Genomic DNA, 27,506 nt, shown 5'->3' with positions numbered 1-27,506 from the left:
TTGGGCAGTGAACCAGTGAATGGAATATCTTTTTCTAGGCCTTTCCTGCTCTCTGTAAATATGCCTTTCCAATGAAATAAAATTTTAAAATCTTTTAAAAAAGGACCAGAACATTCATACAGCGGTTAAGACACTTTTTAAGACACACGCATCCCATTCTGAAGTGTCAGGGTCTGAATCCCAGCTCTACTTCCGGTAAGCTTCCTGATAATGTTCCCCCTTGGAGGAAGAGCTGATGGCACAAGGACCTGGGTTCAGCTCCAGGGTCCCGGCCGTCCCAGACCCCAGCCTTGGCTATTACGGGCACCTGGAGAGTGAGACAATACACGAAAGAGTTCTGTTTCTCTGCATTTCATATAAATAAATACATAAATGAACAAATAAGAATTGGCATGTTCTCATACCATGCTCTAAACTTTGGTGCTATTCCCATTCTGAGTTCTTGTTTCTTACATGCAAAACAAGTAACAATAAAAAAGTAATACTCATTTGTTTTTAAGCCTTAGTAGTGACATTATATTTGAAAGGAGGTGGCTTGTTTTCCCTCTGCCTACTTACATGTCAGAGAAGTAGCGTAGTGGGACAGACAAAGCACAGATGTTCAGTGTGTAGACACACTACTTGTACCTTACATACCTTTACCTTTTCCCACCTTTGTACGTATCAGCTCCTTTGTCTATCATGCCCTCTGCCAAATCATAATTCAGAGTTAATCTACGCAGAAGACATTTAAGAAACCTTCATTTGTGCTTCCACGTCTTGTCTAACTCAGTGCATGCCAGAGTGGACAGTGTTGTGACACAGCATGTTAAGATGCTTTCTGCAATATCAGCATCTATCCAGACAATAATTCAAGTCCCAACCATTCCACTTCTGATCCAGCTTCCTGCTAATGAGCCTGGGAAAGCAATGGGTGATGGGCCAAGTCCACGAGTCCCTGCACCCATGTGAAAGACCCAGAAGCAGCTTATGGGTCCTGGCTTTGATCTGCCTGTGCCTGTGGTGGCTATTTGGGGAATACACCAAGGTTATAAGTTTTCTCGCTCTGTGTGTGTGTGTGTGTGTGTGTGTGCGTGACTGTGCCTTTCAAATAAATATTTTTTTAAAGTGTCAGAGAAATGAAGGACAAGAAGATGATTGTATAATGTACGAAAAGATATGAAATATTAAGAGACTAAAAACCAACTCTGAAACCTTGTCTGCCTTCAGAGCAATGGCTGCTCCCAAGCAGTTAAAGTACTACTGGAAAAATTCAGATGACTAAGACTTCATACATTTACCCGATATTTCCCACAACAACCCGATGGAGTACAACTGTCATTATGCCCACTTTACAGATGAAGTAATAAGTGTACAATTTGCAGCATGGATATAATTGTAGGTCAGTTTTGTATGTGGAGGCACTTGTCTAAAGAAGGGCTAGAATACCACTGGGACAATCCAAGGGTACAAGAGATTTAGCTGAGGGAACAAAACTCAAGCGCAGGGGGAATTAAAGAAGTAAATCAAAACCAAGGCAGTAGGAGCTGGCAGAGCTCTGTGTAGGAGTCAGCCTATGGAACAGGAACCCTGGAGTTAGGAAATCAGAGATGCTTCTAGAACTGCAGGAGGGCTCCAGAGTAGCTCTTTCTCTCTCCTGGCATTTGAGCTCCAAACTTACTGTTTTTAGAAATGGGTAGCTCTGTTAAAACTGCTGACCACAGTGTTTGTGCTTTGGAGGACAACAAGGGTCTTTCAAGCTGGTGAAGTGCAACTCTTGCCTGCAGGCATCTCTGGTTACATTCTGTCATTTCTCTTTGGAGGAATGCCCTGGTTTTGCCTCCCTTGCAGAGATGGATTTGCGAAGAAAAGCTTCCTAAGAGCCTCCCCTGACGCTGAAAGCCTCAGGTCTCAGCTCTCTGGATTATCTCCAGCACAGCTCTGCCTACCCTGACTGACCCATGTGCACCGATACACTCACACACACTGGGAGCCACCTGAAGGGAGGACTTCTCAGGATCTAAGCAAGGGGCCTGACACGAAAGAAGCCATAAAGCTTATGGGTGATGTACAGAATAACCTTTGCTTACTGAATTTCTGAAAGATGGTTTTCATGTTAATAGAAAATGTCACTTTTAAAGAGGAAGCAATTACAGAAAAGGTATGTAGAAAAGGACGATTAACACCCAAAATATTTTTTTCTGGACAAAAAATGCGAATAATAAAACCTACAAAGATTATCAAGTTAAGCCTATTAAAATTAAGGTATCTTTCTCTCTGTCTTTCCTTCTTTGTAAATATGGGTTTCTAATAAAAATAAATAAAATCATAAAGAAAAAAAAGATGGGGGCTGTCTCCTGTGACATAGGAAGTTAAGCCTCTGCCTATTGGTATGGGTGCTGGTTCGAGCCCTGGATGCTACACTTCCAATCCAGCTTCCTGCAAATGTGCCTGGAAAAGTAAAGGAAGATAGCTCAAGTCTTTGGGCCCCTGCACTTACATAGAAACTCCTAGCTTCACCCCCATTCCAGGGTATTGATGCAGCTGGGCTGCTGGGAACTGCCCCTTCTCCTTCTCTCCCCACTTTCCCAAAAATGAGATTGGAGGCAGTTGTCTCATTCAATTTGCCCCATTCTCAACCATCCCAACCCTAATCTGTGGTCCAACATGGGTGTGCATCCTTCTTAACTATGTAAACATCATCAAAAACAAAAATAAAATAAAAAATATATAAAGAAACTTCTAGTTTCACACTTCCCAATAGTTTGGGAAGATTTCTCTTTTTCTCCTTCTCTCTCCATAACTCTGCTTCTCAGATAAAAATAAACAAATCTTTAAAAAAAATAAAAATCAGTAGACCATTAGGTTTAAGAATGAGGTACAATCTCTATTTAAAATCAAAATTAAGCAATTTTCCATCCACAAGGTTGCCATATTTGAGGCAGAAAAACAAAATATGAGTTGACTCATGGTATCATGGTGTGATATTTCTGAAAACAACATACTTTATTATTTATTTATCTTTTAGATAAAGACTAAGTTAAAAAAAAAAAAGTCAAATATGTATGTACCATTTAAACATCTGAAGTCATGAATATTTTCTGCTGCTTTGGTGAAATGTCCAAAAATGAGGAACAGAAAACAAGTAAAAATAAAATGTAATCTAGTCATAACATATGAAATAATCATGACATACATAATTTTTTTTACCTTCTAAATCTTTACTAAGGTGTATCTTTATTTTTGTGATCTCTCCTCTTCAGTATTTTTGGTTTGTTTATTTGAAAGGCACAACCATTGACAGAGAAGACACAGAGAGATCTTCTATCTGCTGTTTCTTTTCCCAGAGAGCTACGAAGGCCAGGGCTGAGCCAATCTGAAGCCAGGAGTGTCCTCCTGGTCCCCCACATGGGTGCAGGTGCAATGACTGGGGTCTTCCTTCATTGCTTTCCCAGGCTATAACCAGGAAACCGGATTGAAAGTGGAGCAGCTGATCCACCTCCAATCCAGCTGATCCACCTCCAATCCAGCTCCTCACTAAGACAGCTGGAAAAGCAGCAGAAGACAGCCCACCAGGGAGATGCAGAGTAAGTCTGGGCTTCTGTCCTCACCTAACCTAGCTCTGACCCTGTGGCCATTTGGGGGTTGAAACAGTGGGTGGAAGATCTGTCTTTCTTTCTCTCTTTCAAGATCTGTCTCTCTTTCAAATGCTTAAAAACTTTTAATTTAAATAAATAAGACAAAAGCTTTAAGGATCCCCAAATACTATCATAAGCTTTCCCAGTACAAGGCAAGAGACAGGTTTAGACATTTCTCTATTCCATCTCTAGGCATATTTCTCAACCCCTGCCATCAATGAAGGCATCGTAACGTGTTTTCAATTCCATGCGTGGAGAACTGACATCTACTCAAACTGGTACCATGAGGTGATTTAATTAAAACAAACACAAAACTAGTCTATACATATATCTCCTCTTTGTATTTTCAAGGCACTTTAGTTTGCTCTATCACACATTTGGCCCCCATGCACTTAGTAACAAAGCTGAAGAGTGTCAACTTGGTCTTTGCTAAAGCTATAGCATTATTGTTCATGTAGTATACTCTCATTTTACACTAAAATTCATTTAAATTTTACATTGGTATGTCAATGTACTGACAAATAATTTTATTTTTTTGCTTAGATTTATTATACTAACAATTTCATGTTATACTTATAACATGTTAAGCTTAAATATGTGACATGAGAGAGAATACAAAAAATGAAAAACATAGACCTTGACCCACTAAAATACTATAGTAATTCTGTGTGTTAGAGGAAAAGAGAAAAATAGCTTTTTTTAAATGATGCAGTGTGTTACTGTGTTATGATGGACATATCACAGATTCAGAGAAAGCAGCCAGTTTAAAAGGTCCCAGGAAAGTTACCCTGGAGCTTGATCAAAAGGAACAAACAGGTCTAGTGTGGGAATGGAAGACACACAAAGATATTATACTCTTTAATAAAACCATGTATTTTAAAACATGACTTTACTTTAAATAAAAGAACCACAAATGGTAACCAATAAGAAAGGAAAATTCAAATTGGCCCTCGTTGACGACTTACAGTGATTTGTATGATTAAAGCCTACACACAATTCTGTGTAATGTGCTTTTGCTTTTACTGTATTAGGTTTATATGCTAAGAAACTCAAAAACTATATCTTATCTTGCAACAATGCTTGTCCTTATATTGCACTAAGCAACGATTTAGAAATAATAAAGATCAATCATCTTGGGAGTTAGTCACCTACTACCACATTCCTCACGGAGAGAGGCACAAGACATACTGGGTTAATAGCAAGGTCAGAAAGAGAGACATGGCCACTGTGGCACAAGGACACCATGCACTATGGACTCAACTTCTTAAAGGTATCAAGTGTAAGATCTGATGAGAGAAGGTGGGAAGGAAAATGAAAACTAGAAAAGATTACAAGCACTACATTTCATAAAGTTCTCAACTTCACTGGCCCAGAAAAGATTAACATTAGAAAAGGTTACTTTCAGACCCAGCACAGTAGCCTAGCAGCTAAAGTCCTCACCTTGCATGGGCTGGGATAACATATGGGCTCTGGTTCTAACCCCAGCTGCTCCATTTCCGTTCTAGCTCCCTGCTTGTGGTCTGGAAAAGCAGTTGAAGATGACCCAAAGCCTTGGGACCCTGCACCCACTGGGAGACTCGGAAGAAGCTCCAGGCTTCGGATTGGCTTGGCTCTGGCTGTTGTAGCCACGTGGGGAGTGAACCAGTGGATGGAAGATCTTCCTCTCTGTCTCTCCTTCTCTCTGTAAAATCTGACTTTCCAATAAAAGATAAATAATCTTTTTAAAAAATGAGAAAAATTCTTTCAAATGAAAGTTTTTTTAATTATTATTTTTTAATTATTATTTTTCTTAATTATTTTTTAATTATTATTTTTAATTATTATTTTTTAATTATTTAAAAAAACAGATTTATTTATCTTTATTTGAAAGGCACAGTTACAGAGAGGAGAGACAGAGATAAGGATCTTCCATTGTGCTGGTTCACTCCCCAGATAGCTGCTAGAGCTAGAACTAGGCAGCTCCAAGCCAGGAGGCAGGAGCTTCATTCAGGTCTCCCTAGTTGGTGCAGGGGCCCAACAACTTGAGCCATCCTCCACTGCCTTCCCAGGCCATCAGCAGGGAGTTGGATCAGAAGCTGTGACTCAAATTGGCGCCCATATGGGATGCCAGTGCCATAGGTAGAGGCTTAACCTACCATACCACAACACTCCCCCACACACAAGGAAAGGTTACTTTCACACACTGGAAACATAGGCTAATGTGATGAAACACACATGTAAAGGTAAAAGGAAAGCAGTTCAGTTGCTGAGAATAGATCACACATCTTGATAAAATGATGTGAATATTCCATAACATTCAACATACATTTTTATGCTAAAGTGATTAATGATTAATCTCCCATTTTTATAAGAATACAGAGACTGGGTAAGTGTTGTGGTACAGCGAATTAACTGCTTCTTGTGACACCAGCATCCCATAACAGAGTGTCAGTTTAAGACACAGCTGCTCCACTTGTGATCCAGGTTCCTACTAAGGCACCTGGGAAGGCAGAGGATGGCTGAGGTACTTGGATGTCTGTGCCACCTGTGTGGGACTCAGTTGGAGTTCCTGGCTCTTCAGCCTGGTGCAGAACAGGCTATCATGGCCATTTAGGGAATGAATCAGTTAATGCAATACACATCTCTTTCCCTACCTATTACTCCAACCCTCTCTCTCACTCTGCCTTTCCAGCAAATACATAAATCTGTAAAAAGAAATGGAGCTAAGAGTTTGCACCAAATACCATGGTGGCAACCCAAGAGGGGGAAAAAGTCTAAAATTAGAAAGGTATGATTGCTTATGAACTCTTTGAACATTCTTCGCCAGTTCTGTTGAAATAGTAACCTCCTGATTGAACTGCATTGTACTGGGATACAGCTAACTTCTTAGGAGCATATATTTTATATAAAACAAGGGCCATCTGCATTTCATATTCATCCCTGTCACATCTAAGCTCCATCAAAAAAGAAAACCCTCTAACCTTTCTAAATGTTCACACTGAGCAGTCTGATCCTGAAGTAGAAATTCCTCATATTTCACGTATCTTTGAACACATTAACTTCTTCAGAATATTTAAAGACAAAAAAAGTTCCCAAGAATCATTTCTGAGTCTTTGGGAAGGGAGTAACAAGAGTAGTTCAGAATCTGTGCAGAGGGGAAGGGAGGAGTCAAGACAGCAGATGAGACTCTGCAAACAGCCAAGGGTGACGGGATAAGATCAAGTCACTGGCAGCAAGCCCAGACCCAGCCACACCCACAGGGAGCTATGTGGCTTGTTCCAACGGGGTGGAACGCTGAGCAAGTGAACAATTTTCGTTGTGTTTAACTGAAAGATTGCACAATCCTATAAACGGGGGAAGCAAAAAGAAGGGTATTTTTCCAATATAGAAAAGTTAGCATGTAATAAATGGCTATGACCTTAAAAAAAAAAAAAAGCAAAAAGCCCATAACTATGAAATTGTAAGAATAAAAGCAGTCAAAGCAAAAATAACCTGGCATTGCTAACATTTTAGAAGGTGACATGTGCACTTTATCTATGCAGATGAAAAACTGAGAACTTCGACAACACCAGTCTAAATTCCATGAAAACTCTCAAAGCACTGGCAGGATGAAGCTTTTTACACTATGCCACCCTCACAGATCCCTCTAAGACAAACCGGTAAAAATTTTGAGGTCTGAAAATCAGATCTGTTCTGTTTTAAGGATTAATATGGCAGCTTACAGAAACAATTCTCAATGGCTGGGTTTTAACAATTACTAAGATAAGCAGCAATATGACGCCTGTGGGTTCTTTTCAAACTGCCATGTCATTAATTTGACATAACCCTTTTAAACCAACTCCTGCTGGTCCAATACAATAAGTGATATTACACTTTAAAAGGGTGTAAGGAAGAAGGATCTTTGGAGTTGTTTCTAAGTATTTTGTTTTGTTTTAAATACTTATTTTTATTGGAAAGGCAGATTTACAGAGAAAAGGAGATACAGAGAGAAAGATCTTCATCCACTGGTTCACTCCCCAAATGGCTGCAACAGAGAGAGCTGAGCCAATCCAAAGCCAGGAGCTTCTTCCAGATTTCCCATATGGGTGCAGGGTCTCAAAGCACTTGGCCATTTTCCGCTGCTTTCCCAGACCATGAGTAGGGAGTTGGGTGGGAAGTGTGTAGCTAGGACATGAATTGGTGGCACCCATATAGGTTGCTGGTGCTTGGGGGTAGAGGATTAGCCAATTGAGCCAAAGCATCAGCTCCGCTATGTTTAAAAACAAAACAAACAACAACTGCAAATAAGATGTAATAGGAATATACACTTACAGGGGCCCAGCACAGTAGCCTAGTGGCTAAAATCCTCACCTTGTATGTGTCAGATCCCAGCATTGGTTCATGTCCCGGCTGCCCCACTTCTCTTCCAGCTCCCTGTTTGTGGCCTGGGAAAGCCCAAAGCCTTGTAGAGGAAAGTCAGATATACAGAGAGGAGGAGAGACAGACAGGAAGATCTTCTATCCACTGGTTTACTCCCCAAGTGGCTGCAATGGCTGGAGCCGAGCTGATCCAAAGCCAGGAACCAGAAGCCAGGAGCCTCTTCCAAATCTCCCACATGAGTGCAGGGTCCCAAGGCTTTGGACTGACCTTGACTGCTTTCCCAGGCCACATGCAGGGAGTTGGATGGGAAGCGGGGCAGCTGGGACACAAACTGGTGCCCATATGTGATTCCGATGCGTGCAAGGCAAGGATTTAGCTACTAGGCTACCACACCGTGCCTCATGCACAGCTTTTTAACAATACACTTTCCCATGACCATTCTGAAGACCTGTGAGGCATCTCAAAGCACTTCTTAAAACTCACGAAGACACTTCCGAATCTCTGTTTCTTCCAATTCTAAGTTGTAGAGCTGGACAGAAAAATGTGGAGACTTGTTAGATAAATCCACACACAAAGCCTGGATCTGAAAGGATTATACTTCAAGTTAAAAAGCAGATCTGAGGGACAGAGAGAAACAGAAATGCAAGGAAGATGGGCAGAGAGGGGGAGAAGGGGAAATCTTCTCACTAGCAGGGAATTTAAGAAAAATCCCAAAGCTTATCTGTCTTTTCCAGAATGCTTAGTGGAAAAAGAAAACGTCTGTTGTGAGAATCTATAAAAACTGATCTCACAAGCATTTGGAAATTGTATTTATACACTAGCATAATCCAAAACACTCTAAGTCAAGAGGCGAGGAACCCAGGACTGGCCGAAAAGGAAGCATAAACCTTATCTAAAAAGCGTGCCCTTACATCTGCCTGCCTAAGGATGCCCACAGGTAAAACACTGCTAACTTAAAACTTCAAATTGCAAAGTATATGAGAAAAATATGTTAAGTCAGAGCCTTATATAAAAAGAGAGCAGATTTTTACTTCCCCCTGAAAAGAACCACAGAAAATAGAATAATTAAACATACAACATAAAGTACGTATTTTGACAATTATCTCCAAAGATGAATTACGTGACAAAGAAAGATGGTAAAAACACAAGTACATTTGAAAAACTACCGAAAGACTGGAAAACTTAATGAGTGGATTAAACAGTAGACTATGACCAACTGGAGGGAAAATAAATCAGAATATAAATTTGAAAAAACTAGTCAGAATGAAGCACAGAGGCAAAGAAATGAAACGTGCCCAAGAAAAGTGAAGAGAAACCCCAGTAAGTTCAACAAACCCAAGTTCTTGAAGAGGAAGTAAGATGGGGGCAAGGTCACATTCAAGGACACCATGGCTAGAAACAGACACCTGCAAAGCACTCACAATCACACTTCGAGCAGACTTCAAAAGAAAAGTAGATGAAAGCAGTAAGATGAAGAAATATTATCAAATGCTGCGAGAAGATAACTTTCAGCACAAAACTGTATATCTCACAAAATTCTCCAGGGTGAAATAAGATGTCTCGCTAAAGAGCATCATAAACTCATTGAGGGAACCTTTAAAGCACGAATTTCAGGAAGAAAAATAAAATAAGATGGAAGAGGGAAAAAAGTAGTAAACAAGTAATTCAAAGTGCTACATAAATATACTCTATATAAACTATCAACTGTCTCATACAAAATGGGAATGTAGAAAAACAGTTACAACGTGTTTTAAATTCTTCCTATGGTTCAAAGGGGAAGGAAAAACTGTTAATTTTGAACTTCAAATATAAAGTTCAACATTATGAGGGTAAATAGCAAAATCATCCAGAAAATGTATTTTAAAATTAAATCAACAATAAAAACATAACCTAGTATTTTCCATCAGCAAAACATCTGAACAGGCATTTTGCAAAGAGCTAGCCAGCCAAACGATCACAAATTAAGACATGCCCATACCATTAGATACCAAGGAAATAAAAATCAAAACCACTGGGGCCAGCGTTGCAGTGTAGCAAACTAAGCTGCTATCTGTGGCACCAGCATCCCATATGGGTGCTGGCTTCAGTCCCCACTGTTCCACTTTCAATCCAGCTCCCTGCTGATAGCCTGGGAAGAAAGAAAGGGAGAATGCAAACCCTCAGGCCCTTGTACCAACATGGGAAACCCACAGCAGCTCCTGGTTCCTGGCTACTGGTTTCAAACAGTTCAAGCTCTGTCCCGTAACTTTGTTTCCCGTAAATTTGTTTCTCCCGGGCCCGGCGGCTTGGCCTAGTGGCTAAAATCCTCGCCTTGAAAGCCCCGGGATCCCATATGGGCGCCGGTACTAATCCCAGCAGCTCCACTTCCCACCAGCTCCCTGCTTGTGGCCTGGGAAAGCAGTCGAGGATGGCCCAAGGCATTGGGACCCTGCACCCGTGTGGGAGACCCGGAAGAGGTTCCAGGTTCCCGGCATCGGATCGGCGTGTACAGGCCCATTGCAGCTCACTTGGGGAGTGAATCATCAGACGGAAGATCTTCCTCTCTGTCTCTCCTCCTCTCTGTATATCTGGCTGTAATAAAATGAATATATCTTTAAAAAAAATGGCTGAATCTCTAACAACAAAAAAAATTTGTTTCTCCCTGTAACTCTGCCTTTCAAATGAAAATAAATAAAAAATAAATCTTAATGTAGACAGTGAACCAGCAGATGGAACATCTCTCCAACTGCCTTTCACATAAATAAACAATTTTTTTTAAAAGATTCACAATTGGGCCTGGCGCGATAGCGTAGCAATTAAGGTCCTCGCCTTGAATGTGCCAGGATCCCATGTGGGCGCCGGTTCTAAACCCCACAGCTCCACTTCCCATCCAGCTCCCTGCTTGTGGCCCGGGAAAGCAGTTGAGGACGGCCCAGAGCACCAGGACCCTGCACCTGCGTGGGAGACCCGGAAAGAAGTTCCTGGGTCCTGGCTTCGGATAGGTGCAGCACCGGCCGTTGCAGCCACTTGGGGAGTGAATCATTGGATGGAAGATCTTCCGCGCTGTTTCTGCTCCTCTCTATCCATTTGCCTTTCCATTAAAAAAATAAATAAATCTTAAAAAAAAAACAGATGCACAGTTTATATATGAACAGAAAACATTTTAAAATGTTCACAGTGCGGGCCTGGCATGATGGTTCAATGGCTATATCCTCACCTTGCAAGTGCCAGGATTCCATATGGGTGCCAGTTCATATCCCAGCTGCTCCACTTCCCATTCAGCTCCTTGCTTGTGGCCTGGGAAAGAAGTGAAAGGTGGCCTAAAATCTTGGGACCCCGCAACTATGTGGGAGACCTGGAAGAAACTCTTGGCTCCCAGCTTTGGATCAGCTCAGTTCCTGCCATTGCGGTCCTTTGGGGAACGAACCAGAAGATGAAGATCTTTCTCTCTGTCCCTCTTCCCAGTAAATCTGATCTGCCTTTCCAATAAAATAAATCTTTTTAAAAAATGTTCATGGTGGGGCTGGTGAAACACACTATTCCTCCGCCTGTAGTGCTGGCATCCCATATGAACTGCAGGAAATTCCTAGCTTCTAACTGATTAGGTTCTGGCCAATTGGGGAGTGAACCAGCAGCCGGACAACCTTAACCTCTCTTCTCTCTTCCTTTCAAATGAAAACAAATACATAAATCTTTTAAAAATGTTTATGGCAAAATTATTTTTAATAGTCCCCAAAACCTCCATCAGCAAAATGACTCAATTTTACATTGACAAAAAGAATACACACAATAACAGGAATGGACCATTGTTATATGAAACAGCATGGATCAATCTCCCAAGACTAAACGTTGAGCCACAAGAACCTGATATAAGACTAGACACTAAACGATTCCACCATGTGAAATTCAGAAATGAGGTGCCAATGTTGTGCCATATCATGTTAAGCTGCTACTTCAGGTGTTGGCAACTCATAGGGCAGCATCCCACATAGGTGCCGGTTGGAGTCCTAATTGCTCACTTCCGTTCAGCTCCCTGCTAATGTGCTTTTGTCCCCTCATTCCCACCCTCCTCACCCCCAGCGACCCATGTGGCAGAACTGGATGAAGCTCTTGGCCCCCAGCTTCAGGACCAGCCTAACTGGCTTTCGTAGCCTTTTGGGAAACAAACCAGTAGATGGAAACTCTCTTAGTCTCCATTCTCTCTATAACTCTTTCAAATAAAAAATAAAATTTTAAATACAAATTTTCAAAATAAATTTATTTGAAAGGCAGAACTACAAAAGGGTGAAAATGACACAGCATAAAGCTATCTCCCATCAGGTGGTTCACTTCCTAAATGGCTGCAACAGCTGGAACCGGGCCACGCTGAAGCCAGGAGCCTGGAACTCCATCAGGCTCTACTGCCTGTGTCAGTGGCCCAAGACTTGGGTCATCTACCAATGCTTTTCTGGGTACATCAGAAGGAAAATGGAAAAGAAGTGGAACAGCTTACATTCAAACCGCTGCTCACCTAGAGTGCAGGCATTGTAGGCAGCGGCTTCTCTGCCAGAACAGGTTTGTCCCCAGGTTTGTGCTAATGGTAAAAATCTAGCAGTGAGCAGAACCAAGTTCTGACTCTAAGTCTGATTCTAACTCACATCATGCTTTTGGCAATCTTTCTGGGCTTAGTTTCTCAACTGAAAAATAAGAACAGTTGGCCATCATTGAAGATTTCACAACATGTTCACACTGTGTGATAGCCTACAGAACACGGTATTTCAGATTAGATAAATACAGCCCAGATAAGGATAAAACAATAACAAAGAAAATGCAAATATTAATGTTACTTAAAAAATGCTTATTTCAAAGGCAGAGTTAGAATTGGAGAATTTACCTCCTGCTGGGTCGCTGGAGCTAGGAGCTTCTTCTGCATCTCCTATGTGAGTGCAGGGGACCAAGCACTGTGACCATTTTCCATCTTTTCCAGGCACATTAGCAGGGAGCTTGATTAGCAGTGAAACATCTGGAGTACCTATGTGGGATTCCTGCTATGCCATAGCACCAGCCCCAAATATTTAATTTTTCATTGCTTTGTCCATTTGTTGAAGGAGATTTCCATGCAAACAGATGTTCATAATTCCTCTACACTAAGCGCCTGGGCTTCAAGGGTAGAGATCAGCATTCATGCACACTGCAGGAAGAGTTCGCTCTGCGGAACACGCAGGCAATGTAATATATACAGTACCTATTGCTTTACTCGCAAAAGTACTCAAACGTGCTTTCATTCTGTGTTCCCAAAAGAAAGTCAGCTGCAGTCAATCCTCTTGGCCTGCCCCAAGATCCACTAGTGGAAGTCAAAACCATGCAATTCTTTTGTAGGGTGCAGTATGCCAATAGAAGATTCATTGAGTAACTCAACCCACGAGACCCAGGCAGGAGGCCATCAGTGTTACCTGCGTCTACTTTGGCTGTGATGAGTGGCTCCACTGGATGAGCCTCACGTTTGGAACATTGTGGCTTCATCCTTCAAAATCAAATAGCTCAACTGGCTTATTTTCTTTTCCCCTTTCACATGATATCGAGCATACTTTGGGGAAACACCTGTGTTTTGCTCTAGCAGAGAGCCCAGGCTCAGTGAATGTCAATGCTGAAAAGACCTTAAAGGCCCAGTTCTCTCATTAGAAATCAGTGCTGCTCAAGGTCACAAAAACTGCCTATTTCCTGATCTCAGTTGTCTCTGCACATGATGCTCAAATACCAATCTCCCTTCTACAGAACATGCTAAGTGTCATTCCTCTCTATAAACAAAATATTCCACATCAACTTAGCTGAGATATGGAAAATGCATTTCCAAGCTCTCAAAGGTCTCCTGAAGGCCCAGAAATGGATCTGTGCTGATGTGATCTCTCTACTAGCATACTGAGCTTAGACAGACTTCAAAGTACAAAACACCAAAGAAAGAACTTAAAGATTTAATTTTTTATTTGAAAGAAAGTGTTACAGAAAGGAGAGAGGACCTCAAACAGCTGGGTCATTCATTCCCCAAATGACTATAATAGCCCGAGCTGAGCCAATCTGAAACCAGGAGCTTCTTCTGGATCTACCAAGTGGGTACAGGGTCCCAAGGACTTGAGTCATCCTCTTTTGCTTTCCCAGGCCATAAATAGGGAGCCGGATCAGAAGTGGAGTAACCAGGAATCAAACTCATGTCCATTTGGGATGCCAGCACTGCAGATGAAGGACTGGTGTGCTAAGCTATCATGATGGCCCTGGAAGGAAGTCTTAATGATGTTTCACTGGCAATTTAAGATGTTTAGGATAATGAACTGATCTAAAGTTTTGAGAGAATGAAATGGTAGAATGGTAAGAATATAGAGCATTTGATTCTTTATAAAAGGGTTGTGTAATTTGTAAAAGAAATGGGACAAAAGCTTAACTGTAGTAAATTAAAAATGCCCAACTGATTTTTGGATCTTCTTTTAAAAATTTACTAGGAAGGAATTTTCTTCTTGTCATTCAGTTTTTGCAGCACACATAACCCATATTTAGCTCACTGCCTACAACCTAGTATTTACTCATTGTTCATATTCTCATCTGGGCATGCATCCAACCTCTTATTCCATGAAACCCTGGAAAAAAACTTGAATACATTAGGAAATTATAAAAACTAAATGAACAGGAGAGAAAGCAAATAAATTTTCGCACACAGTACAGGATACAGCTGTGATCTGTCAAGCTTACGGAACTATATCTTCAGCTGACAGCAAAGTTACAGGACCATCCTCTCAGCTCAACAGGAAGTAGTGATCTAAAAAATATAAATGTTCCCAAGCCCAAACTCTACCCCTTTCACTTCACATTTCCAGCATACACTCACCCTTTGACCGGGTCTGGGTAATACACCCATTCAAGCTGCCTAGATGAAGTGTCAGCAAGATATGGATGACAGGTATTTGGGAAGTCCACAGAGTAACCTTTAATCATGATATCCCCCCCCCCAAAAAAAAAACCTGTGAAGCTAATGTGTTCTTTGCATTCTTCTAAACAGATGTAGAAAAAAATCACAATACTTATATGAGTGATCCTTGGTTCCCTATTTCTGAAAGTTGATTCCATGGCACCAAAATATAACTGGAAAAAGCCCTAAACTCAAAATTTCCTTTTTTATCCTATATAGGACACTAAGTGAAATCATAACAAGGTGCCTAACCCACATTCAAGGCAATGGAGGTGAAATGAGAGTACTTCATAACAGGGCAAACATGTGACTCATACATAATTTATAAACTATATATAACCTATAAACTATAATTTCAAAGGAAAGGCTCAGGGCTGGTGCTGTGGCATTGCACATTAAGCCTCTCTTGTGAAGTGGCATTCCATATGGATGCCAGTTGTGTCCCAGCTGCTCCACTTCCAGCCCGGTTCCCTACTGTGCCTGGGAGAGCAGCAGAGGATGGTCCCAATTACTGAGCCTCTGCACCTATGTGGGAGACCTGGAAGAAGCTAGCTTCCCGGACTAGACCAAGTCCAGCACCTGCAGTCATTGGAGAGTGAACCTGCAGGTAGAAGATCTCTCTCCCTTTTCCTGTCTACCTTTCCAATAAGTCTTTCAAAAACAAATAATAACAACAACAAAAAAGAGGAAAACATTTAAGCAAAGCAGCAGCAACAGAGTGTTTTACGCACTAGGAGTAACATGTTTAAAAGCCAAGTATATTTTGGAACCAAAGATAATTTAATAGTGATATGGAAGAGCCTGCCTACAGCTCGACAATAGAATGGGTTTGTGACACTAGAGAGAATCAGCCAGATGTGTAGATGCTGATTAGAAGTTTCAGACGCATGAGCAACAAGTGAGAAACAGTAGGTCTGTATAAATGAGAGGTTCAAAACAATAGGAAGCAGAAACACACTCAAATGAGTGCGCTTAGAAAAAAAGGGGAAGTGGTGAACATTGCAACTAAGAAACCACTACAGAACCGCCTTCCAAACAAAACTTACCTCTCGTATCAGAGAAAGGCACATCAGTGTTGCCTCCCAAACTACTCTCAAATATGGGTCCAAAACACAAAAACAAGCCTCATTCTCAAACAGAAAGTCACCATCTTTTCAACTAGATGGTACACATTAGAATGAAAATATCAGTATGGAAAAAGCAATTAAAGAACACATGAAAAAGAGCAGGCTGCTCAGGAACTCTTCCTGGACTTTTGCCCTCTCTCACAGCAGGCTCCACAATCTATAAACAGCTGGGAAATTTCCTTTTCACAGGAAGAGGATGACTCCTTAGTTCAAATTAAAGTGGAAATGACAAAAATTGACTGCATCACACAGAAAAAAGGTGTTTCCTGAAGGAAGGAGACAGAGTACTGCCTTTATTTAAAACAAAGCAACAAAATAACATGCACACAGCAAGCAGAAAAAAATCTTCCCAGGAGATAATGCAGACAATCACCAGATCACGGAAATGTTTCAGAGCAGGAATTGCCCTCAGTGGGATCACCATTTGTCCCACAGCATTCTCTCCACTACAAATGTGCTGTGGTGGGGACAGCATTTTAACTTCACATTCATGCACAGAGTTTTTATATAAAGATTCCTTGCAAGCTTTTCTTAGTGTGTGTGCGCACACACACACATACACACTTCATAATTAACTTATAACTAGCTTTTATAGTTCGAATTATTTCAAATAAAGGATGCTTAGTCTTTAAATTGCACTGATTCTTAACATGTTTGTTCCCTCATTCAACAGAAGGTACTCCTTCAGTAACTAAAGCACAATGTTCAGTGGGTACATGGTGAGGAACACATGCCCTGCCCTCATGGAGGTGCATGGCTGGTTCTTCTTTGCTTCCAATACTTTGGTGAACCCCATCTCACTTAAATCAAAATCCTGGGAGACCCAGACATTAAAAATATTTAAGGTGACTGCAAAGAACAACCACATTTAAGTACCAATGAGCTAAAACACTACTTCCCAAATAGGAGTCTTTGAAAGAACAGAGAATAAAAGCCAACTAGAAAACGACTTCTCTCAATCCTACCAGCTAAATGAAAGAAGGTCCACGGACACACATGGGAAGATGAAACCTACTTGTTTTCTGTAACTGCATCTCCCTATTTCCAGCCCCAATTCAAAGCCCCCTGAGAGGAAACTTTCAAGTTTGCCAGCTCAGTTTCCTATGTTACTATCTTAAGTACACACGGGAAAGACAGAAAAGCCAGGAAAGGATGTATACTGGTACATGTGACGCAGAGAGGGTGATTCTATAACAAATATAACACAATAATGTTTACAATTTAAAATGTATCTAATGTTATGTGAAAGATTCACTCCCCAAATGCCCACAACAGCCAGGACTGGGCCAGGAACCTAGAACTCACTCTGGGTCTCCCATGTGGGGGGCCCGGATCAAGCTCAGGAGCAATCATCTCCTGAGCTCCAGGACGTGCATGAACAACAAGCTGGAAACGGGAGACAGAACCTGACCAACACCCCCAGTGGGACCCCACATATCCCAAGCAGGACCTTACCATTGTCCCCAGAATGTCTTAATTTTTGTTGATTTCACTACAAGTCATATTAGTGTTCAAATGAGGAGAAAGGGTTAAACATCATTATTCAAATGTATGCTTACGAAAAATTATCTTGTATCAAAATCTTTCGCTATTAGTGGGGGGGAGGGAAGACAGGTAAAATCATTAGGAAGTGCCTCAGACCTGATAAGCAGCACCAATAATGTTATGGAATTAAAGGGAACAAAAGCAAAAAGAAAATCAGCAAAAAATAAACTTTGTACCACTTTCCGGCCTTTGGCTAAGATCAAGTATAAAAGATAAAACCTTACTAGGCAGAATCACAGTCCCTTTAAATTCTGAATTTCCATTGAGGAGTTTACTTAACTCCGCGTTAAATAAACTAAACTAGTAAGAACAAAGTGGAACAATGCATTTTTGCTCTGTGTTTAAATACCTCATTAACAATAGAACTTGACCGACCTAATTCTGAAGAGCTCCTATTTCAGACCTGCAGAATCTTTCCAGAGTACATGCCTGAAGATATGATTCAAGTTGCAGATGGAAGTCTACCGTTCCCAGCGTTATGAATCCTGGCATTCATCAGCGTACTATATACTGAGATTTCTTACCAACCCCTGAGCCTCACCACTGATTCCTTCCTGGCTGTTCTCACCTCTCACATGAGTACTGATCACTTCTCAATATTTATACCATGTATTTTAACAGGCAGATTAGATTCACAGAGAAAAGGAGAGACAGAGATAAAGATCTTCCGTCGGCTGGTTTACTACCCAAGTGGCCACAATGCCCACAGCTGAGCCAATCTGAGCCAGGACCCAAAAGCTTCCTCCAGGTTTCCCACACGGTGTAGGGTCCCAAGGCTTTAGGCTGCCCACGACTGCTTTCCCAGTCTATAAGCAGGGAGCTGGATGCAAACTGGAGCAGCCAAGACACAAACCAGCACCCATATGGGATCCCGGCACTTACAAAGGGAGGATATAGCCATTGAGCCATCATACCAGGCCCAAGCCTTTCTTTTCAAAATGAATACTTTAAGCGCTTCAAGTATATCCCAGGAGTATGTCCCTAGTTTGTGACTGGTAAGACAATGATAAAAGATATCCTAACGGAACAGTAGTATCATACAACAGAAATCATAAAATTTCCCTTTTTAAGATGATACAACCGGGCCCAGCACAGTGGCCTAGTGGCTAAAGTCCTCGCCTTGAACTCACCAGGATCCCATATGGGCGCCTGTTCTAATTCCGGCAGCCCCACTTCCCATCCAGCTCCCTGCTTGTGGCCTGGGAAATCAGTTGAGGATGAACCAAAGCTTTGGGACCCTGTACCATGTGGGAGACCCGGAAGAGGATCTAGGCTCCTGGCTTCGGATAAGTGCAGCCCCAGCTATTGTGGCCACTTGGGGAGTGAATCAACGGACAAAAGGTCTTCCTTTCTGTCTCTCTCCTCTGTGTATATCTGACTTTGCAATAAAAATAAACAAATTTTTGAAAAAAAAGATGATACAGCCTTCACTGTAGTATAAGCCTGCTAATTTAGCAACATATTTAATGTTTTTTGAACACACAATGTTTACCAACACAACCCACTTTACAAAGAATATCTTCTACATTTTCAGAATATCTCACTGTAATCTATAAACTGAACAGTGAGCAATCTGGAGGCAAAAAAACAGACACTTCTTTGTCAGTACAAATGCTTTTCTGCATCTCTTCAGAGGAAGTAAAAGGAGTATCTTTTGGGGAAATTCACTGGCAATTACTTTTGGATAATAACAATGTAATAATATAGTCAATGCTGACATATTTATTAGAAGAACAGTGTAGCATGAAGTAGGGAAGGGATTGAGAAGGAAAAACTGAGGCTACACAAAGCAAGAACACCTAAAGAGCATTGATTTCATAAGAAATGTGCTGCAAATCACAATTTCCACTCTACTTCTTATCAACAAAGGCATCAAAAGATTACGCAACCAAAGGGACTCCTGAGGAAATCACTGGAAACTGTTAATAATCTAGCATTTCCTTACACTACTGACTACAGGAATAGAAACAATCTTTTAATAAAGACAGAGGTCTGACAGGACTCAAAAATACTCCGACGACAATCCCATCTTGCCATTTGCTGCAGCCACTGTGCGAGCGGACAGTCTGTGTGGAGGCTGAGTGCCAGCTTCTGCTTCACATGTTGGTGAGGAGACTACAAAGTAACTCCATTAAGCATTTGGGAGAGTCTGCCTATGGGCTCTTGGAATTCAAATTTGTGCCAGGAGTTTTAAATTCAGTACTTAATCTATTCAGTGATGACTACACCAAAAAAGAAAATCTGGTTCATCCATTTCCTACTTCCTTCTGTTATCTCTTGGTGTTATTTTACAGTGAATTAGTACTGTAAACCACAATCTTAATTTTTCACTTTCTATTGCAGATCCTAGAATTATCCTGCAAAAAAAAAATTCATTTCTTCATCAAGAATAAGGAAAGGTATACTCTCATTCCTAAAACCACATCTTCTGTTTGTAATGGAGAGGTGAACTCTCACCCCATCTTCAACACAGCTCTAACACCCAATACAAAAGGATATTAAAACTAATGATTTTAATCTTTGCTAGCTCTTCTTGCTTCTAATAAATATTACTGTCCAGATATGAAAGAACATTGAAAGAACCAATTCATTAGAAAACATGTTAAGACCTACACTATGGCTCAATGGGTTAGGCTGCAGCCTAAAATGTCAGCATTCCACAACTGCGCTGGTTTGAGTCCTGGCTGCTACACTTCTGATCCAGCTCCTTGCTAATGCAACCTCACAAAGCAACAGAGGATGACCCAACTGCTTCGGTCCCTGTAACCATGCAGGATACCCAGAAGAAGCTCCTGGACCAGTGCCAGTTGTGTAGCCATTTAGGGGTGAGAACCAGATCTTAAATATATATATATATATATACACACACACACATATATATATATAAAGATTTAATTATTTTATTGGAAAGTCAGATTTACAGAAAGGGGAAACACATAAAAAGATATTCTGTCCATTTGCTTACTCCTGAAGCAGCAGCAATGGCCACAACTGAGCCAATCCAAAGCCAGGAGCCAGGATTCCAGGTCTCCCACGAGGGTGCAGGGTCCCAAGCCTTTGGGCCATCATTGACTGCTTTTCCCAGTCCACAAGCAGGGAGCTGGAAAGGAAATGAAACAGCCAGGATACGAACCAGTGCCCATATGGGATCCCGGTGCATGCAAGGTGAGAACTTTACAGCTACTAGGCTACTGAGCTGGGCCGAGAACCAGATCTTTATGTTATCTTTCCATCAAACTCTCTGTATCTCTTCCTTTCAAGTAAATAAATAAATCTTAAGGTGGATACAAACCAACAATGTGTCATTCCATCCAGCAATAGAAGACTTCCCAATGCAAATTGAAACTGAGTAACGTGCTTTATTCAAATGACAGTTTAGACACATCTGAGAAAACCATCACAACCCTCTGGGAATCATGTCAGTTTGAGGAGCAAATTTCCCTCTAAACCTTGGAGTTGAGGAAACGCGTCAGTGATGTAACCCGTCATCTCATTAAGAACACTCAGAACAACATAAAACACTTGGAATTGTGACATGAGTTTGAATTGATGTCTTTGCTGACTTAAGAAATCTGTTTGTAATTCAACAGAAATAAACTCAAACATAAGCTACCAAAGACACATCTTAGTCCACATATTTAGTTATGCCAAAAGATTTCACAGTGGTTAGCGTGGATTTTTATGATAAATTTTGTTTTACCATTACTGTCTCACTGCTTTAAGAATATTGGCATGATGGGCTTTTATGTCCTCTAATAAAATAAAACATACTATGCAAAGAAAATCAAAATTAGAAAAAGATTACAGGGCTCCTTCTATCTGTTTACAATGGCACTTTCCATTTTATACCCCCTAACAACTTTATAAAAGTATGACTCCATAACATGGTCTAAGATTCATCCGTGGCTTAGAGAAACCAAGGACATAGAGTCAAGTAAGCAGTGAGATTAGGGTAGGGATCCAAGTCTTCTGATACCTATCTCCATCGCGGCCAAAGTGAGATGCCATGTTACTCATGTACACTTTTAGTTTATCTGTATTTTTAAACTTTTACTTATTTTGTGAAAAATTTTATTTCTTTCTATTTGTTTGAGAAACAGCAAGACAACAGAGAAATCTTCCATCTGCTGGTTCATGTTTCGAATGCCTGCAACAATTGGCACTAAATGACGCCAAAGCCAGGAGTCTGAAATTAGATTTTGTGATGTGGGTGACAGGGTTTGAGGTCATCAAGCCATCATCTGCTGCCTGTCAGGATATGCGCTGGTAGGAAGTTGGACTGAAGCTAAGAAGCCAGAACTCAAGCCAGGTGTTCTGACATGGGAATGTCGATGCCGAACAGCCACATGTCCTCTTTCTTCAATTTGTGCTTTTCTTTAATTTCTAATACAAAAAAAATCTAAGTATTTAAGTAGTGTCAAGTTCATCAGACATTAATCCTTAGGTGATATCATTTAGGCAGAAGCAGCTGAGTGGTTTATGTATAGACACCAACTTGGCACTACCTTACATGCTCACACAATGCATGACAACACGTTCACCAATTCAATCAAACGTCATGACTACATCTGTCTGGGTGCTTTGCTTTGCTTTTTCTTTCTTTTTTCTTTTTTTAAGATTTCTTTATTTTCATTGGAAAAGCAGATTTACAGAAGGAATGAGAGAAAAAGAGAAAGACTTTCCATCTGCTTCTACACTCCCCAAATGGTCATTAACAGCCATAGTTGAAGTCAAAAGCCCATTCTGAAGTCTCCCACATGGATACAGGGTCCCAAGGTTTTGGGCCATCTTCCACTGCTTTCCTAAGCCATAACGAGGATGGGAAGTAGAGCAGCTGGGCACGAACTGGTGCCCATATGGGTTGCTAGCACTGCAAGATGGAAGATTAGCCAGGTAAGCTATCATGCTGCCCCAACTCCCAGTCCACCTCCAGGTGTTTTCCAACACAACTTATCCTTCTTGTTCTACTGTTATTTTTCCAGTTTGACATCTTGTCAATCAGGAAAGAGCTCAGTAGCATTATATTGTTATAATATTATTATCAGTACTACTGAGTGCTTATCAGTTGCTAAATACTTTACATGAATTTAAAAATGAAATAGCTGTCCTTTTTGCTGGAACTGCCATCTTCCAATAATTTGCCAAGACGAGGAACACGAAGGCAAAGAGGCCAGGCACCCGTTACATGTTCTCCAGTCCTTTCAGAAAACATGGAGTTTTCTAAAACTTGGCCACAGACCAGGCACAATAGCCTAGCAGCAAAAGTCCTGGCCTTGCATGAGCCATGACCCCACATGGGCGCCAGTTCTAATCCTGGCAGCCCTGCTTCCCATTCAGCTCCCTGCTTGTGGCCTCGGAAAGCAGTCGAGGACGGCCCAAAGCTTTGGGACCCTGCACCCACACGGGAGACCTGGAGGAGGGTCCATGCTCTAGGCTCCTGGTTTCAGATCAGCATAGCTCTGGCCATTGTGGCCACTCGGGGAGTAAATCAACGGACAGAAGATCTTCCTTTCTGTTTCTCCTCCTCTCTGTATATCTGACTTTCCAGTAAAAATAAAATAAATATAAAAAAAAAAAAACTTGGCCACATACAAGCCCATTTACAAGAAAGGGGAGATTGTAAATATCAAAGGATTATGTATTGTTCAAAAAGGAATGCCCCATAAGGGTTGCATCGCAAAGCTGGAAAACTCAACAATGTAACCCAGCATGCTGTTGGCACTGTTGTAAACAAACAAGGGCAAGAATCATGCCAAGAACATAAAGCTGCGTATTCAGCCTATTAAACACTCTAATAACCAAGACAGCTTCCTGAAATGAATGAAGGAAAAGGAAGCTGAACAGAAAGGTACCTGGTCAATTGCAGCCTGCTCCACCCAGGGAAGCTCACTTTGTCAGGGACAATGGAAAGCAGCCTGAGCTGTTGGAACCAATTGCCTAGGAATTCATGGCATAATAAGTATTAAAAGAGAAAGAGAGAGAGAGAGTGAGAGAGAGAGAGAGAGAGAGAGAAAACACTAAATAGCCACACCCCATCTCCAGGTTTGCTCTTTTAGCATTACTAATTCTGCCAAAACAAATATCTTCATATATATAATTTCCCAACTTTCCTAGAAAGAAAACAATTTCCTAGAACTGTAACTAATAAATTGAGAGGCAGGCACATTCAACTTCTAATAGACACTGACAAAATGCCTTCTTAATAGTTAAACTGGAAAAAAAAAAAGTTGAACTGATTAATGTGGACATCACCAAGTGCTTACTGGAATTAAAGCTTATTTTAAAATTTCTTTTCTAGGGGTATTTTTCACACTCTTATTTCTGTCTTTGATAACAACAATCCTCAAGGAAAATGAATTGTTCTATTAACTTTCTGGCAAGAATTAACTGGTGATAGTCATGGTAGGCTTAAATTAGAGATGGTTAAAATAACTTACAGGTTTTTTTAAAAAGTTAAAAATAAAAAATAATCAAGGTATAAGAATAAATTACCACCTAACGCCAGTAAGAATGGCCCACATGAATAAAAGCACCAACAACACTTGTTGGCGAGGTTGCGGGGAAAAGGGAACCCTACTCCACTGCTGGTGGGGCTGCAGGCTGGTACAGCCTCTATGGAAATCAGTATGGAGAATATTCAAACAACTCAAATTCAACATACCGTATGACCCAGCAATAGCACTCCTAGGAATATATCCAGAACACTTGTTTTATGAGAAACCAACATGCACTCCTATGCTCATAGCAGCACAATCAGTAATTGCAAAAACATGGAAGCAACCAAAATGCCCATCAACAGAGGATTGGATAAGAAAGCTATGGTTCATCTACTCCATGGAATACTACTCAGCTATTAAAAAAAACAAAATGCAGTTCTTTGTGGCCAAATGGGCCAAATTGGAAACCATAATGCTAAGGGAAATGAGCCAATCCCAAAAGGTTAAACACCACATATTTGCCTTAATTTAAGATGATATGATGTTATGTATAACATGTTATGTTTTGAATGTTATATGTTGTGTATAAACTAAAATTGAAGTATAGGTGAGGTGGTCACAGAAGGTGACTGGGAACTCGCATTTACTTTTAACATATTGGTTACTCATTACTATGTCAATTAATTCCATAATGATGTAAATTTTTGCTGATGGTATGTTGGAGCTTTCAATTGACTGGGATAATACTCTGCTGGCTCTGTCTTCAGACCAGAGAGGGTATACCTAAGAAGCCGTTGAACTTGACTGGACAATAAGATGCTGGACTCTATGTTTGGTATATGCTTGCAATGGGGGAATCTCAACTGAACTTGAGCTGTGGTTATGCAACTAGGTGGAGGAATCCACCATGGTGGGAGGGTTTGGGGAGGGGTGGGGAGAACCCAAGTATCTATGTAATTGTGTCACATAATACAATGTAATTACTGAAGTTAAATAATAAATAATTAAAAAAAAAAAAAGAATAAATTAGCTAGGGCCCGGCGGCGTGGCCTAACGGCTAAAGTCCTCGCCTTGAACGCCCTGGGATCCCATATGGGCGCCGGTTCTAATCCCAGCAGCTCCACTTCCCATCCAGCTCCCTGCTTGTGGCCTGGGAAAGCAGTCGAGGATGGCCCAAGGCTTTGGGACCCTGCACCCGCGTGGGAGACCCGGAGGAGGTTCCTGGTCCCAGCATCGGAATGGCACGTACCGGCCCGTTGCAGCTCACTTGGGGAGTGAAATATCGGATGGAAGATCTTCCTCTCTGTCTCTCCTCCTCTGTGTATATCTGGCTTTCTAATAATAATAAAAATCCTAAAAAAAAAAAAAAAAAAAAAAAAAAGAAATGCAGCACACAGCCTCCTTTAAAAAAAAAAAGAATTAAATTACCTGAAATATGCACTTCACTATTTACTACCTTAAATAGTTGGATCTTAGAATAACTGCACCAGGGCCCGGCGGCGTGGCCTAGCGGCTAAAGTCCTTGCCTTGAACACGCCAGGATCCCATATGGGCACAGGTCCTAATCCTGGCAGCTCCACTTTCCATCCAGCTCCCTGCTTGTGGCCTGGGAAAGCAGCTGAAGACAGACCAAAGCCTTGGGACCCTGCACCGTGTGGGATACCTGAAGAAAGTTCCTGGCTCCTGGCTCCGGATTGGCACAGCACTGGCTGTTGCGCTCACTCGGGGAGTGAATCATCGGACAGAAGATCTTCCTGTCTCTCCTCCTCTCTGTATATGTGACTTTGTAATAAAAATAAATAAATCTTTGAAAAAAACTTATGAAAAAGAATAACTGCACCAGATAAGAGTATTTGTAGAAACAGACAAAAATCATAACATACAAATCTTACAACACAAAACAGTGATCTTATAGAACTCAGATAGTTTCTATTAACAACCAAAGGATGGTATATTGAGAAATGCTCACTGAAAACTTAGAAGCTCTTTCACATTCCATTATCATTTGCAACAAAAAATTCACATTATGTCTAAGCAGAAACTTGACACTGTTAAAATCTGTCTACTTAAAAATGAATTCAAAGCCTACAGAATAGTTGGTTAAGCTTGCACCTGTTCCCACTCAAAGAGGAATGGTTAAAGAAACTGTGGTATATCTACTCCATGGAATACTACCCAGCCATTAAAACTAATGAAAGTATACCATTTGCGGGCCCAGCGCTGTGGCCTAGCAGCTAAGGTCCTCACCTTGAACGCACCGGGATCCCATATGGGCACCGGTTCTAATCCCGGCAGCTCCACTTCCCATCCAGCTCCCTGCTTGTGGCCTGGGAAACAGTCAAGGACAGCCCAAAGCTTTGGGACCCTGCACCCGCGTGGGAGACCTGGAAGAGGTTCCAGGTTCCCAGCTTCAGATCGGCACAGCACCGGCCCGTTGCAGCTCATTTGGGGAGTGAATCATCGGACGGAAGATCTTCCTGTCTCTCTGTATATCTGACTTTGTAGTAAAAATAAATAAATCTTTAAAAAAAAAAAGAAAAAAGAAAGTATACCATTTGCAACTAGATGGTCCCAGCTAGAGACCATTATGCTCAGTCAATCCCAAAAGGACAAATACCATATGTTCTCTCTAATACAAGGACACCATCATGCAAATTGTAAGTTGAATAACCTTTTCCATACTGTTTTTTGACTGCATCCCATGTGTCTTGATGTTTTTAATTTCATTTTCATTACTTCAAAATACTTTCTTTTCTCTTGTCGAATTCATCTTTAGCTCACAGATTGCACGGTGGCATCATTTTACCCATAAGGCTTTGTGTTTTCTTTTTGTCACCCATACATTGGTTATTCAGCACATTTTTCTGACTCCTTGGTGCTGTGATTTTGTGGTTGCTGTTGTTTTAATTTGTACTAGTTGTTGACCTTATTTTGTAGCTTCTTATTTAAGGGATATATAATGATGGAGTAATAGAGACTACCATATCCAGATGTGGGGATACAACACAACATGCATCCCTTCTTCCCTATCAAAGATGGACTCCCAATGAAACTGTTGGACATTGTAGACCAATGGGATGGTGGACTGTCTGACACTGTCTGTACCAGCAATGTTGGGGCACACTTAAATAACAGACGGAGAGATTCATGATTCCTTATAAAGGACTATACTACTTAACAACATGGGGAAAACCAGTCAGGGGGTGGGAATTTGGGGGGGGAATCCCCGACTATATGGAATTATACCATAAAACTCCAAAATTCAAAATACAAATTTAAAAAAAAAAAGCTTGCATCTGTGGGGCTGACATGCCATATGGGCACTAGTTCCCGGCTGCTCCACTTCTGATCCAGCTCCCTTCTAACGTGTCCAGGAAAGCAGCAAAAGATGGCCCATGTCTTTGAGCCCCTGCATCCACGTGGGACATCCACAAAAAACTCTGGGCTTCTGGCTTTAGACCAGTCCAATTCTGGCCACTCCGGCCATTTGGGGAGTGAACCAGCAGATGGAAGATCTTCCTCCTCT

The 27,506-nt window shown here is 41.2% G+C and overlaps 1 protein-coding gene and 1 pseudogene across 6 annotated transcripts in view; one reads left to right on the top strand and one right to left on the bottom strand.

Moving 5' to 3' along the window:
* Positions 1-27,506, bottom strand: part of ADD3 (adducin 3) — a 143,454-nt gene that overhangs the window by 76,195 nt on the left and 39,753 nt on the right. The window lies entirely within an intron of this gene.
* Positions 22,681-23,499, top strand: LOC105941545 (large ribosomal subunit protein eL21-like; annotated as a pseudogene).

The sequence above is a fragment of the Ochotona princeps genome, chromosome 13 (genome assembly GCF_030435755.1).
Source record: "Ochotona princeps isolate mOchPri1 chromosome 13, mOchPri1.hap1, whole genome shotgun sequence".
In the NCBI taxonomy this organism is placed as follows: domain Eukaryota; kingdom Metazoa; phylum Chordata; class Mammalia; order Lagomorpha; family Ochotonidae; genus Ochotona; species Ochotona princeps.
This window is presented reverse-complemented; position numbering and strand designations above follow the sequence as displayed.